The following is a 15,337-nucleotide window of genomic DNA, read 5'->3' on the forward strand; positions in this document are numbered from 1 at the left end:
TGGGCTCAAACATTGGCCTTTTATATTTCACTTAATTATCCCAGCAGCCTGCAAAGATGACCTTATGCATTTTTACACATAGGGAAATTAAAGCTTAAGAGAAGGTAAGCAACTTGCCCAAGTTAGCAGAGTTCATAAAAAGTGTGAACTTCAGTCTGCTGCTGCTGCTGCTAAGTCACTTCAGTCGTGTTCGACTCTGTGTGATCCCACAGACGGCAGCCCATCAGGCTCCCCCGTCCCTGGGATCCTCCAGGCACGAACACTGGAGTGGGTTGTCATTTCCTTCTCCAATGCATGAAAGTGAAAAGTCAAAGTGAAGTCTAATTGATTCCAAAACTCAGACACAGCCTTCCCACTGCACAGAGATGACAGAATCATGGTAAGCAGTTGTCGTCCCCCACCTCCCCGGCCCCCCAGCCATGGAAGCCTTCCCATCCCTTCCCCATCACCCACCCCAACCCTCAGGGAAGAACTGAGCACCAGCACAGAGAAGCCCTGTCCCCCGGCCGCAGGCAACAATCGGGCCCCATCATCTTACCGCCCACGCTGAGCCACAGAAAGATACAGGCTACCCATCTTCAGGGCCAGCCTCTTGAGTATGAGCGCCAGGCACCCTCACAAGAGCCTCTGGCTTGGTTTAAGGCTCTGCCGCTGCCGTCCTGAAATCTTCAGTAATTTCTGAACAAGCAGCCTTGCCTCTCCATTTTGCGCTGGGGCCCATGAATCTTGCAGCTGGTCCTGCCCATCTTCCAAGGAAGCCAGCTCGGGCAGCCTTTCCCAGGAAGAGCAGCCCAGCCAGCCACTCCCTGCGTGTTTCCAAAAATGTCACCCACAGTCCCCCAATGGTCAGGACAGAACGGAGACAAGTTACTTTAATCTGGGGTGGCTTCCTGGCCCTAACAGCCTTGATGGGGCAACACAGTAACTTCTGGGCTGCTCCCCACCCTGCTCTCTCCTCTCCATCCCACCTCACCCCTCCGGCCGCATGCTCCCTGGTCACTCCTCCCTAAACACACCATTGCTCAAGGGATTAAAATTCCTGGAGGGCACGGACACTTCCGCTTTATCTCCAACTCCCCTGACCCGGGCTCTTTCTGCACACACAGCAGGAACTTGATGGGAGCGGATGGATACACTGCAGTATGTATTTCCTGAATTCTTGACCCCATCAGTTACAGGATCTATCATCAACGTGATGACTTTACTCAGACACAAAGATTATGGGATCTTCTACAATTGGGTAAATATTAAAAGAAAGAAAAATGTGTTAGCTTTGAAATAGAGTTAAAAAAAAAATTGGTTCTGCTTGTTCTACATTTGTGTTTGCAACGTTTATCCCCCAGCCCACGCCTACCTCTGCTTCCTCCTCCTTTCCCTTCCCTGTGCAGGTCCCACCTTCTCCAAGCAGCCTTCTTAACCATCCTCGGCTATCTGAATTCTTCCAAATAAACTCAGAGCCCTTGCTGTCTACCCTTTTTATAGGATGCTGCATCATATACTGCTCTGCGGCCCTTCATGTTATTTGACGTCTTGAATTCATTTATCTTTTTTATGCCAATGAGCTTTTCCACCATCTATACTGAGTGCCCCGGGAACATGACCTAACGCCATGTGCGCCATGAATGAAAGCCATCTGACGGCAGGGAGTGTGAGTGGGGAATAGAGAGAGGAGGAAGTTATTAACTCCAGAAATAAAATCTTCACAGCAAACCCAATGAACTCAGGTCCTTCAACCATTTCTCTTCTTAATGTTAGGGGAAGCACACTGATTGAAACCTTCCACCCTGGCCAGGCACCAGAGTAACTATTTGCATACGTTGTTTTAGGACAGGAGGTCCTGGTATGGAACACGGAACTAATAAGCCTCCACCAACCGGAAGAGTTCGGGAAAAGTCAGAAGGAGACACCACAGGTCCGATCACCTCTCAGAATCCTTCTCTCTGGCATCCATCTTGGCTGAACAAGGTGTGCACCACCAGGAAGGACTCTGAGACAGAATGATTGGCTAAAGACAACCCAGAAGCTAATCCCATCACCATAAAACCCGAGCCTGCAGAGCCCCGTGGCAGAGCAGTTCTCCTGGGTTCCCTTACCCTACTGCTCTCCACCCGGGTGCCCTCTCCCAATAAAATCTCTTGCTTTGTCAGCACATGTGTCTCCTCGGACAATTCATTTCCAAGCGTTAGACAAGAGCCCAGTTTCAGGCCCTGGAAGGGGTTCCCCTTCCTGCAACATTAATAGTTCACTGGAGGTCAAAGGCATCCAGATCTTGGCCAGACACCATCAAGAGGTGTTTCAAGTGGCACTTAGCAAGAGGCGAAAGCGTGCACCTTGACGGACCTGCGTGGCTAAATGAGACCTTGGCATTCCCAGACGAAACGATGGACATTTTCATTTCTGTTTGTTTCTGCTGCCCTCGCTCCCTTCCAGCGAACCAAAGACATCTCGTATGTAAAAGGTGTAAGATACTTTTCCTCCCTGTTCTTCTAGAACGGGATGCTTCCTCCAAGGGAAGTGAGACCTCGGCTGGGAGACTTCAGGCTATAGAAGGTGGGGTTTCCCCTTTGGAACCCAGCCCATGCCCTCCATAGCTTCAAGCCCAGTCTCTGTGTGGACTCCCCCATCCCTAAGTCAAGTTCCTTTGACCTAGACACCCCTGTAAGCTGTGCCCAGATTCTCTCCACTGAAGGAACTTTACTTACCTGAGGGCCCCTCACGTCCCCTTTGCCTCCCTCCTCAGTGTCCACCTCGCCTGGAAACTGCACTTCTGGACATCGGCATCACTTCTTTCCAGCCTGTCTCCCCACCTCCTCCAGAGGCTGTCTTCCCAGGTCCTTCTCCATGGTGTTTCAGAACAACATGACATCCAGCCCAGCTTTCCCCAGGCTCCACTTTCTCTCATCTCTTTGATTTCAACTAGCTGGTCCCCCTGTCTGGAGCACCACTCCTGGACCCTCCCCTTGCTCCCGGCCACCCACCTGGCAGCCTGCGCCCTTGCTCACAGGTGTGGTGAGGCGCCCCTCCTTAGCATCCTGTGCTTCTCCCATCAGACATCAGAGCTGCCGCTGCCGCTTCTTGAATAGGGTTGCTCTCAATGGGCTGCTACATCCTTGAGTTCAGGACCAGCGTCGCACGGTCTCTTGGGAGCCCTGCACCCAGCAGATCTGGTCTCGAAGCTGGTGTGCTGGGGCTTGGCCAAGGTTCACACCTCCGGTCTCTGTCCTTCTCCCTCACCCCTTCCCCTCCCAGCAAACCTTCCCTCTCTTTTCAGACGAATTCAGCCAGCGGTCTCTCCCGAAGCGTGGTCTCCCCCATCTCCAGCTCCTTATTTCCAATGACCCACATGTCTGCTCTGAAATGCTGGCACCATTTCCACAGACTTCCTCTCAAACCGTCTTCGCTCCTCCCTCCTGTAGCCCACCTTGGCTTTCCTCTGTGAGTGACGCCACAGTCCGAGGTTCAAAGCACAGCTCATCCTCAACGCTTCCTGTCTTGAGAGGTGCTGCATGCTAGGCCTTTACATGTATTATCTCATTTCTTGACCACATCAAAAATGCCAAGAAGTGGGTATCAGCATCCTGAGTTTAGACCGGGAAACTCTTCATCCCCTTCCTTTCTCTTTCACATCTGAGGCCGAGAGAAGTCCGGTGACCTGTCCAAGGTCACAGGCACATAACTGACTGAGCTGGGGTGAGAGGCAGGTTTTGACAGGCTGTCCAAAAGACCACCAAGCGCGTGTGCACACAAACACACGATGTTCCCTCCTTTATAATTATCCAATCAGTCTCCACGCCCAGTCGATTCCCACTTGGAAATGCTTCCTTCATGGGCCCTTTGATCTCTCATGTGGACCCAACTCAGACACACAGGGCCTGACTGTGTGGTCACAGAGCTGGGGGATGGGAGGCCATGGGTCCTGCCTGTCCGGCCAGCAGTGCTGACCTCCCCTTGTGCTTACAGCTTGGAAGCATTTCTCCAAGGCCCCATCCTTTCTTACCAGTTTGGCTGACCTCCAGCCCAGGAAGAGGCTGACCTCTTTGCCCTGGACTTGCACCTCACTCACTGCTCCTCTTGGCCTCAGGCCCAAAGCCGTCAACAGGCTACCCACCTGGAGCACACACTGGGTTTCCAGGTCTCTTCCCCCAACTTAGCTCTTGGTTTCCCCACTCTCCACAGAAGAATCCCAAGGACAGTGGATCCCATCCTAAGGGGTTTCTCAACAATGCAGATCCCAGGGCCCTGCTCTTAGCATTTCTGAATCAGCAGATGTGGGTAAGCATAAATCTGCATTTTAACGAGTTCTTCAAGGGATTGGGATGCAGGTGGTTTCATTGACTCTTCATCCCCTTCCCTTCTCTTTCACATCTGTACAAACCTTTTTTTTTTTCTTTTTTTCCCCACAATTCATCCTTCTTTCCAGAGTAGTGCTCAAATCCCCCCAAGTTCTCATCTCTGGCTGCACAGTGGAATCACGGGGCATTCTGAAAATATTTACGCCTGAATCCCAACCAGAACCAATTAAAACAGAATCTCTGGGCAGGTGTCGGGGAGCCACTGGGGTGAGCAGCTCATCCTCCTTTGCTCAGGACCGTCTCAGTTTTAATCCTGAAAGTCCCACATCCCTGGGAAGTTCTGAGTCCCAGGAAAAGGGGATCAGTCATTTACCCTACAGGGCTCTGGGTAGGGGGTGGGGGTGGCGAGGTGCAAATGTTTCCTGGTGATTCTTATTTGCAGCCAAACTCGCCAAACACTGGACCCCATCCGCGCTCACCTGCCTTTGGTTTGCACTCAGCTCACCTAATCTCAAAGTGTGTCTCTAGACCAGCAGCATCAGTGTCAACTGGGAACTTGTTTTAACAAGAGAGAGCCAATTCTAAATAGAATCTGTGCTTTTCTCAGATACAGAGGGCTGTCCTCGTGGCTCAGTGGTAAAGAATCTGCCTGACAAGCGGGAGACACAGGTTCAGTCCTTGGGTCAGGAAGGCCCCCTGGAGAAGGAAATGGCCACCTATGCAAGTACTCTTGCCTGGGAAATCCCACGGACAGAGGAGCCCGGTGGGCTACAGCATAGAGTCGGATACAACTGAAGCGACTAAACAACAACAACAGATCCTCTGATACTCTACCCAGAGCCACCAAGATTCACTGACTTAAGTGAGGACTAAGGAGTTAACTGGTGGTGGAGGTCTGAGGCTGGGAGGCTTCAGTTCTCCCTGGAGGGGTGTAGGGGTGACCAGAGTGGGCTGCATTTTGATTCAAATGCACTGACCCTTTACTGACCACTAACTAAACTAGCTGGCGTGCTCGTGACATCTCACGAAATTCAACACTAACCCTGTCCAGCATATGGTGTTGGGGTTTTTCAGGGTCCATCTATGAAACTTTCCTCTTCTGGCTCAAGTTCAGGGCCAGTTGAGAAAGAGATACATGGAGCAAACAGATGGAGGTCACAGTATCAGCCACGTTCCTGATAAAACTGGGAGGGTGCGGCTGTCTCTTTCGACAAAGGGACTTCCTGATATTTCACCCATGAGTGAGGCCAGCTGACGTGTCCAGTCCTTGGCAGAGGAGGGTGACTGGGGACCTTTCCATAGGAGCAGGTTTCTAACCCCACCACCCAGAGCTGGCCAGATGCGCCACCCTGCAGACAGCAGAACCCAGAGAAGGGAGGAGTGTTGGCCAGCCCAACTCATTACCTCCCAGAGTCACTGGTCAAAGATGCCTCGCCTCTTCCCCTGGGGAAGTGATGGGGAGGGAGAGGCCAAGGTTCTCCACCCCCACGTCCATTAAAGCCTGGATCCTTCCTCGGACCAGGCCAGCATTTCTGGGGGTGGTATCAGGGAATGAGTGGCTTTAATATCTGATGGTTGTAAAAGTTCCCTGGGTGATGCTAAGGTGCTGCGAATATTGAGTAACCACTCTTGGGGAGATCCTCTCCTGGAAATGAGAAGCCAGAGAGATGCTCCCCTCTAAGGGTGGGGGTTGCTCCTATTTCTCAACCAGGGAAACAAGGTCTGGGTAGCCTTGGGCGTCTAGCCCACTGCCCGGGGCCAGTCAACAGAATCCTAAGGATGAGTAATAGCAGTAAATGAATCCGCTTTCTCCAAATCTTGGGTGGACTCGGAGGTTGATCAGCCAGGTTGGAGCCAGATCAGCTAAACCAGTGGTTCTGGAATCTCCTGGAGGGATTGCTAAACGCAGCCCAATGGGCCCCACTCCCAGAGTTTCTGATTCAGAGGGAGGGCTGGGCAGCTGTGAGAAGAGAAGGGCACAGGTTTGTTAGTTGTGCACATCTTTGGCACCAGCATTAAGGATGGCCTTGCCTGGGGTTCACTCAACCTCTCGGGGGCTCGGTTTCTTCAAACAGCCATCATCAGGAACAATGACCCCGTGTGCTTCCTGTGAGCTGAACCAGTACCCATGAGGCACCTAATGTGGAGCCTGGCACTTAGTGGGACTGAGGATAAATGTCGATGTTGATTATTATTTGTAGATGATGTTGTTTTTCAGGGATGGCTTCTTTGAAAAGACTGGGAGGAGGTTTTGGGAGGCAGGCAAGAATACCAAGAGTCAGAACACCAAAGAGAGAAACAGCCAAGTCTGGAAGGATGCAGGGGGGAGCCAGAAGCGGAGAAGCCAGTGCACAAAGGGACAAGCAAACTGTGCAGAGGCGGGGGTCTGCTGCAGACCTGGCTGGGAGAGAGGCTGGGAGTCAGAGTTGCCCCAAATAGAACTCCCTCCTCTCCAAGTCCTCAGTGCTCTCCCCATCCCCCTCCCTATCTCCCTGGGCCACACTCCACATGCCTCTGTCCAGACTCATTTGTTAGAACTGACCCCCCCACCAACTGCACCCCCACCCCTGCCCTAGGGACTCAAGGAATTTTAGCAATGTGTTCAGTTCCAAGTGCTGGAGGAAAAGAAGCACAGTAAAAAGGGAAAAACCCTGTCTCTAGGCTTATGTCTTTGTATGGCTATCCACAGCCCCCCAGGTCTTCCTCTCCCCTAAGAGACGGGCATTCGGAGTCAGCATCTGGTTAGAAGGATCCAAACCAACCGGTACCAATGGCCTGCCTCTCCTCACCCAACCACAAAGCCCTCCCTGCTATCTCTGCCAACCCATGTCCTTCTCTCTTTCATAACTAGACTCAAAGCTCATCTCCCCGAAGTCTTCCCTGGATGAACCTCACTTGATTGTAAGAGTTTCTCCCTCCATGTATGCATCCCTCCACCCATCCATTCATTCCACAAATGTTTACTCAGCATCTGCTCTTGTAACAGAGGAGAACCAACCTGACTCCATATTGGATCTGTTTCTTTAGTTCTAACGCTTGTGTGCTGTTGCCGGTACTTAGTCATGTGGGCTCTGTATGTGAGTAAAAGAATGTCGCCTATAGCCTGAAATACATATAATAGCCCATTCTCAAGGCTCCGACCTTTAAAGGTAAAACACTTTCCCATTCATACAGAGATAAAAAGTAGAACAGAAAAGAATTATCAATAACTAATTAATGTGGATATTTATAGACATACTGTGATCAGACCTACATGGACAGCTGCAAGAACCAAGGATTACTGCACCAGGTTTGCAACAGCCAGCCACACCCTCTGCTCTTTGGGTATAAAACAAGCCTGAATTCTAACTCAGGTGAGATGGCTCTTTGGGACACTGGTCCATCATCTTCTCAATATGCTGGCTTTCTGAATAAAACCTCTATTCCTCGCCCCCCAAAATCATCTCTTTTGATTTACTGACCTTTTGTGCAGCGAGCACTACAAGCTTGGACCTAGTGACCCTCTGACTAGGCACGTGCAAAGAGCTCTAGAGTGGGAGCTCACAGTCGAAAGGAGATAACAGTGTCCCTTTGACATGTTCAAGTTCACGCTCATGCTCTTCCATCCTCTTTTTTTAGCATAAGAAGAGACCTCCCAGCCAGTGGTGAGACAGCATCCTCTTAGCTTACACACAAAAATCACACCAAAGAAAACACACCCGTATAACATACTTTATGGTTCCATGTTGCTTTCCATCCTGTGGCCTTCAGAAACATGTCTGAGCCTCAGTGCATGTCATCTTCAGTAGCTCACTCAGCCTCTGTATCTGGCACCTTAGGGACCATCTTAACTGACATTAATTGACCTGCTCGAATGAACCAGGCAGGAGAGATAAGAGCTGAATAAGGTACGTTCCTGAGTACCTAATGATGACAGTCTAGTGGGAGAGCCAGGCACGCAATAGCTAGTCTAGCACTGTACGGGGTGGACACAGGTAGGCACTGTGATGTGAGTGGAGAGAGGCATCTGCTGCAGTCTGGTTGTTGTCCAGGAGGAGACCAGGGAGGCTTCCTGGAGGAGGCAATGAAGAGAAGTAGTAAGTCTTAAACTGAGCCTGTGCAGGCTTGGTTCCTGCCATTTCAGGTCATCTTAACCACGTCTCTCACTGACTTCGCTTCCTTCCCTTCCTTGTCCCTGCATCTCAGAATGTCCCGGGTACTGGGGCTTCTGGGAAAATGAATCCATGTGCATGTGGTCAAAGGGAAAAAATGTTACAATACCAATAACTTCATTAGGTCATAAAAGCTAAATATAAAAGGAAAAGGTTATTTCCCCTGGCTATTTTTAGTTGGTGCTCAGATACCCTCCTTGGCTTATTCAACGCCAGTGCAACCAGGAGCCAGAGCTGAATTTTCAAATGTTGCACGGCGGTCTTCAGAGCCCGAAAACAGCTACTGGCAGATGGAAAAGGGCAGGGCTTCATCTGACTTGTGAGCTGAGTCAGGGCTGTACCAGGCTCTGCACAAAGCAGCTCCAGCTGTGAGTCAAAGGCCTCTTTAGCTAGGGAAGCTGAGTGAGGAGGAGGCTGTCACATCACACTTTTTGTTAAGCACAGTCATCCTCCCAACAGGTAGTAAAAGTCATTGCTTCCAATGCACGCAGGGGGCACAGGTTTGATCCCTGGTCAGGGAAGAACTAAGATCCCACACCCGACAGAACACATCAAACAAAACAAAACAAAACAAAAAAACCAAGAAGGATGAAAGTTTTTACATACCTAGGAATAGGAAAGAATCTGAAGACAGCGCTTGCTAACATGGAGTGAGATTTTCTATGACATGAGAGGTTTGCCCTGATATTCACCCCTGGCTGAGTCAACTTGAAGCCAATCCCCCTTTCTCTGGGGAGGATTATATGTTATTCAAGGGGTAACATTTTATTTTTACTGAGGGCTAACGAACTTCGACCGCAAGACTCCTTTCTGAGAAGCAAAGGCCCTAGGAATAGAATGGAGCCGAGAATCCAGAATTTCAGCTTCTAAACTTGGCTCTGCCAGGAACCCACTCTAAGAGCTTGGGAAAGTTTGCTTCCTCAAAAGCCTCACTTTCTTTGTCAGGACAGGTCATAGCCCACTGTGCTGTCATGACGAGTAACTGACAAATTCAGGAATAATATTGCAGGCCAGATACAGAGTATTTTATGAGGAAAATATTTCCCAATATCTTTTGCCTCTGGGAAATCCAGATGTTTAATTTTTTTTTTTTTCCTTTTCCCCTGTACCCTTCTGATTGTTGTTGTGGGTTTGTTGATTTGGGGCCACATCATGCGGGAGTGCAGGGTCCCTAAACCAGGGATCGAACCTGTGCCCCCTGCAATGGGGGCCAGGAGTCTTCATCACTGGATCACCAGGGGAGTCCCTCCCATACCCTTCTATTAATATGAGAGCTAAGCCATGGCCTTTTCTCTGGTCAGAGAAGATTTATAACCACCACCCCCCAACCCCCCTGCAAACAAAAAGGTCAACTGAGCAGGGAAGGGTCACTAAGAAGCAATGTTGTTTACTCTGGACAGGAAGAGGAAATAGAGAAACTTTCTAGGATTAGGAGGGGGAGGAAGTAAATGAGCAGGATTTCACTTCCACACCTGGGAGGAGGGACATGATTAGAAAGGAGCCAATGATCTGGAGAATCCTAGGAGAGGGACCGCACACCTGGGGAAATACCACACCCCTTGGAGAAGCCACATCTTCAGCTGGGCTCAGAGCAACAGGGCTCTGCCAGGGGCAGGTTGGGAAGGACCGGGGGGCTGTTCTCAGGCCTCCCCAAGAATGGGCCTTCACACCCACAACAGCTGGACACTCGGGCCCCCCAGGGGAAGGTGGGTGCCTGGGAGAGTGGGGGACCTGAAGAAGCCACGGCTTCAGCAACAGGTGCCAGGTAACCTTTAAAAGCCCAGGGACAAGAGCAGACCCGGCCCCTTCAGCGGATTTCGGTTTGTCGACTACAGACTGGCACTTGCCAAGAACAGCTGCCAGCAACTGAACAACAGTGCAGGCACCTGCCATGTGCCGCTGCAGAGACTGAACCCCGTGCCGCGGCAGCTGTTGACCTTCAGCACCCCCGGGGAGAGTTCAGGGTGCACTGACGCACTCTGTGCTCCACGGAAGCTGGTGCAGCAGTTGTTTAGATAGGCAGATATCTTGAACTGATGGCATGATCCCAATCTTTGCATCTCTTCGTAACTAGAAAAGTACGAAATCTCTTCATGGTGACATCAGCTCTTGGTGACCAGCAGAAAACCTTTTGTAAAGTAAGCACTTGATTGTATTGAACCCCCCCCCTCACCAAAATCTTATATATTGACCTTCCCCCACTGTCTCTTTGGAGTGGTCTCTTGGAGCTATCTGAGGTGCTGTTTCCCGGGCTGCAGTCCTCATTTTACTGCAAATAAAACTGAATTCGCAACTCCCAAGCTGTGCATCTGTTTGAGTTGACAAGCACCAGGATCCTAGATGCAGAGGGAACACAGAACACCTCAGCGCACGTCAGCACGGAACCTGCGGCCTTGGGAAAACTGGAGCTTCCCCAGCGAGCAGATCACTAAGGAGGGGGGCCCTAGAAGACTGAATCCTGACTTCACTGGACCATAAGTCTCTGTGTATTACATCACAGAAAAGATGAAGATACCTTTATTGACCAGGCTAAGGTTTTTTATTGCAAGTGATCAATTCCAGCAATTATTTTTCTTGCATGTGTGAGTGGTAATGTACACATGTTCCCCAGCCATTTCAAGAAGTCTGCAATAAATGTTAGCTGCCTTCATCATCATCATAACTAAGTTCTCCCCAGACTGATATGGAGGGAGGGCAGGTTAGAACAAGAACAAGAAACAGTCCTACTTATTTCAGATCTGAGTCCTCTGGGAGCTGAAGGAGCCTGGAGGGACCAACTGGGGAGGGTGGGGCGGGGGGGAGAGAGCATCTGGAGTGTTTACTCTCTATTATTTTCTGCAAATCTACTCAAGCCCTCCCTTCTCACTCAGGTTTAACTCTAAAGAATCCAACCATTGCTCTGCTCTTTCCTCCCCCCTCAAAAGGGCTGCAGAGGAGGGGGCACCAGGATGCTTGCCCCCTCAGCACTTGCCTGACCTGTCTGAATAGGGTCCTGCAGGCCCACTCCTCTGCCCACCCACTTACTGTCTGTGTAGCCCTAGAAGGGGAGCTTAGTGGTAATGAGCCAGAACTCAGGTTGCTCAAGTGCAGATCCCAGCACCATTGACCGGTTATGTTTTCTTTGGCAAATTAGTTTGCCTCCCTGTGCCTCTGTGTCCCCATCTGAAAATGTAAATAATAGTAATTTGCCTCCGAAGGTAGTTGCAGGGATTAAGTTAGTGGGTTAGTGGTCTTGTACATGGTGGTCAGGGTCATGCCTGGCTCCCAGCAAATGCTGTGTAAGTAGCAATAACTACTCACCTTCTCAATGAGATTATTAAAATAACCCTTCTTCTATATGCAAAAAAGGGAAACTTCCACACTGTTCGTGGAAATATAAACTGGTATAGCCACTGGAGAAGACAATGGCACACCACTCCAGTACTCTTGCTTGGAAAATCCCATGGATGGAGGAGCCTTTTAGGCTGCAATCCATGGGGTCGCTAAGAGTCAGACACGACTGAGCGACTTCACTTTCACTTTTCACTTTCATGCATTGGAGAAGGAGATGGCAACCCACTCCAGTGTTCTTGCCTGGAGAATCCCAGGGACAAGGGAGCCCGGTGGGCTGCCGTCTATGGGGTCGCACAGAGTCGGACACGACTGAAGTGACTTAGCATAGCATAGCATAGCCACTGTGGAGAACAGTATGGAGGGCCCTTAAAAAGCTACAGCTAGAACTATCATACAATCCAGCAATCCTGCTCCTGGGCATATATCTTCAGAAAGCCATAATTCAAAAAGATACATGCAGCTGCATGTTCACAGCAGCACTGTCGACAATAGCCAGGACATGGAAGCGGCCTAATGTCCATCAACAGAGGACTGGAGAAAGAGCTGCGATATGTAAACACACAATGGAATATTACTCAGCCATAAAAATGAATGAAATCATGCATTTGCCGCACCATGGATAGACCAAGAGATTATCATACTAAGTGAAGTACGTCAGAGAAAGACAAATACCATATAATATCACTTGAATGTGGAATCTTAAAAAATGATACAAATGAACTGATCTATGTAAGTCTTTCTGTTTGATCTACAAAGCAGAAAGACTTACATAGAAAACAAACTTAAGGTTCCCAAGAAGAAAGGTGCGGAGGGAATAAACTAGGAGTTTGGGATTAATATATACACACTACTATAGATAATAAAGATTATCAACAAGGACCTACTGCATCGCACAAGGAACTCTAGTCAGTATTCCATAATAACCTATATGGGAAAAGAATCTGAAAAAGAATAGATATATGTATATGTGTAACTGAATCACTTCCCTGTACATCTGAAACTAATACAACATTGTAAATCAACTAGATTCCAATATAAAATAAAAATATGTTTAAATGAAAAAAAAATGTTTAAATGCAACAAATACAATCAATGATGAATATGCAACAACAGAATTAATAAAAGTTTAAAATTAAAAAAAAAACCTCTTCCAACACCATCCACTCCCTTTTCCCTCCTCCTATCTTCCACATAGACTTATCACCATACGAGATGCTATATATATTATTTTCTATCTCTCCCTGTTTGTCCATCATTTTCTTGTCCATCATTCATCGTGTATCCACAGGGCCCAGAATTACTGCCTAGCACACAGCAGACCCTGTAATAAAGGATGAATACAGGAACTTTTCTTACTAATTGTATAACCTTAAGCACGTTACATGGGCCTCCCAGGTGGCACAGTGGTAAAGAACCCACCTGCCAATGTAGGAGGCGCAAGAGACACAGGTTCAATCCCTGGGTTGGGAAGATCCCCTGGAATAGGAAATAGCAACCCACTCTGGTGTTCTTACCTGGGAAATCCCATGGACAGAGGAGCCTGATGGGCTACAGTCCACGGGGTTGCGGAGTTGGATACTACTGAGCACCACCATCAGCATAAGCAAATTATGTAACTCCACACACCTCAGTCTACTCGTCAGGAAAATGGGGCTGACATGAGGATGAAATGAGACAACATTTGCGAATATGTCCTCTCCAGTCCTTGGTTCATGGTGGATGGATGCCAGCTGATCTGGGAGGACCAGCCACAGCCTAGCTCAGGCAGGGCCTGCAATGGTTAATCCCCAAATCTCTTCCCCCGTGGCAAGGCAAGGCTGGACTGCAGGACCACTGGCAGCTGTCCAGGTGGCAGAGAGATGTCAGAGGTGGGCGCCTATGGAGCTGCCCTGGTCCTGATGCAGGGTCCTGACCCAGGCAGCTGGAGTCTCTCCCCACCCCCTCCTGCTGGGAGACACCGCCTGGGCTTAGAGCATTTCGGGTGTAGAAGCCAAGTGGTGGGAACCTCCGCCTGCCTGGGTCCCACGCCACATCCTGGCCTTGGGGGAAGTGGGCCCAAGGCTGGGCCTGACTTCCCAGCCGTTCCCAGGCGGCCTGCTCTCCTGCAGGCCCAGCTGGGCGGACTGAACCGGAGGCCCACAGGGGCAGGTCTGTCCCTCAGCACTGCCTCGGCCCCACCCCTGAGGAGGCAGACACAGGCCTCAGTAAGGAGGGTCCGTGTTCATGGCTCAGCTCTGTCGGCCCTGAGCCCTACCCGCCTTCCCAGCCTGGGGGAGGGAGTGTGTTCAAAGGCAGATGAGCCTCAAGTGGCCAAATTGCAGAGAGGACACAGAGGAGCTGACTCCAGCCAGGATCTTCTCCCATTTCCCCCAGTTTTCCAGCTTTCCAGCAGCTTCCCCAAGAGTTCACCCTGCTCCAAGACTCACCCAGAAAGAGAGGAGAACAGATGTGCAAGCTGAGCATGGATGGGGAAGATGGATAAATGAAACCAAGCGTTTACCCCATGGCTCATTAATTCCGCAGTCACATGTGGAAGCCCCACTCTGTGCCAGGCACAGCATGCTGCAGGGGTGTGGTCATGAATAGAAGGCAGAACTGTGGACTTCCCTGGTGGTCCAGGGTAAGACTCCATGCCTCCAGTGCAGGGCAGGTGGCGGGGGAGCCTGGCTTCAATCCTTGGTCAGGAAACTAGACCCTACAAGCCCAGGCTGCAACCGAAAGACCCAGCATGCTGCATTGGAAGGACTGACGCCGAAGCTCCAATACTTTGACCACATGATGCCAAGAGCCAACTCACTGGAAAAGACCCTGATGCTGCGAAAGATTGAAGGCAAGAGGAGCAGGGGGTGACAGAGAATGAGATGGTAGGCTGGCATTACCAAGTCAATGGACATAAGTTTGAGCAAGCTCCGGGAAATAGTGAAGGACAGGGAAGCCTGGGGTGCCACAGTTCATGGGGTTGCCAAGAAGTGGACACAACTTAGTGACTAAACAACAAAATACTGCAACAAAGACTCCGCAGCCAAATACATAAATATTAAAAAAAAAAATATATATATATAGACCTGGTTATCAAAAAGGCTCTCGGTTGGTCAGGGAAAAAAGGTCCACAGTTAAGCAGGTTGGGGAGAGGGCAGAGTTGTGCAGGGCATGGTGGGAATCTAGGGGAGGGGTCTCTAACAAGCCCTGGGGAAGGAGGGAGGGCTGAGAATCTGCAAGGGTGATACCAAGGTACTTCTGGCAGGCAACATCTTGGGGAAGAATGCAGGGACTAATGAATGGAGCAAGGATACCCCTCACCAAGAGGCCAGCTCAGAATAGCCTTGGAGGGGGGCACCAGCCTCAGCTCCCATCCTCTTGATCTTCCGGGACTTTCACTAGAAAGTACGCTTCCGCGAAGGCAGGGACATGGTCAGGTGGCTCCTCAGAGCTTAGAACCGTGATCACACATGGGAGGCACTCAGCAAATGGACCTGGAAATGCTGGAGCGTAAACAAACTCACTCCTGACGCTCAGCAACTCCTTCTCTCCTCTGATCCTCCTGGCCTTCATGCAAGCTGG

General features: G+C 50.1%; 1 protein-coding gene across 3 annotated transcripts in view; it reads right to left on the reverse strand.

Annotated features, from left to right (window-relative positions):
* The window catches only part of DAAM2 (dishevelled associated activator of morphogenesis 2), a 135,615-nt gene that overhangs the window by 75,982 nt on the left and 44,296 nt on the right, over positions 1-15,337 (reverse strand). The window contains exon 1 of one of the 3 annotated variants that reach the window (XM_055571481.1): positions 539-906. The exons of the other annotated variants lie outside the window; for them this stretch is intronic. The gene's annotated coding sequence lies outside the window, so the exon portion shown is untranslated. Of the gene's footprint in view, positions 1-538; positions 907-15,337 lie in introns of those variants that run through there. 3 annotated transcript variants of the gene reach the window in all.

Source organism: Bubalus kerabau, chromosome 3 (genome assembly GCF_029407905.1).
Source record: "Bubalus kerabau isolate K-KA32 ecotype Philippines breed swamp buffalo chromosome 3, PCC_UOA_SB_1v2, whole genome shotgun sequence".
NCBI classification, from domain to species: domain Eukaryota; kingdom Metazoa; phylum Chordata; class Mammalia; order Artiodactyla; family Bovidae; genus Bubalus; species Bubalus kerabau.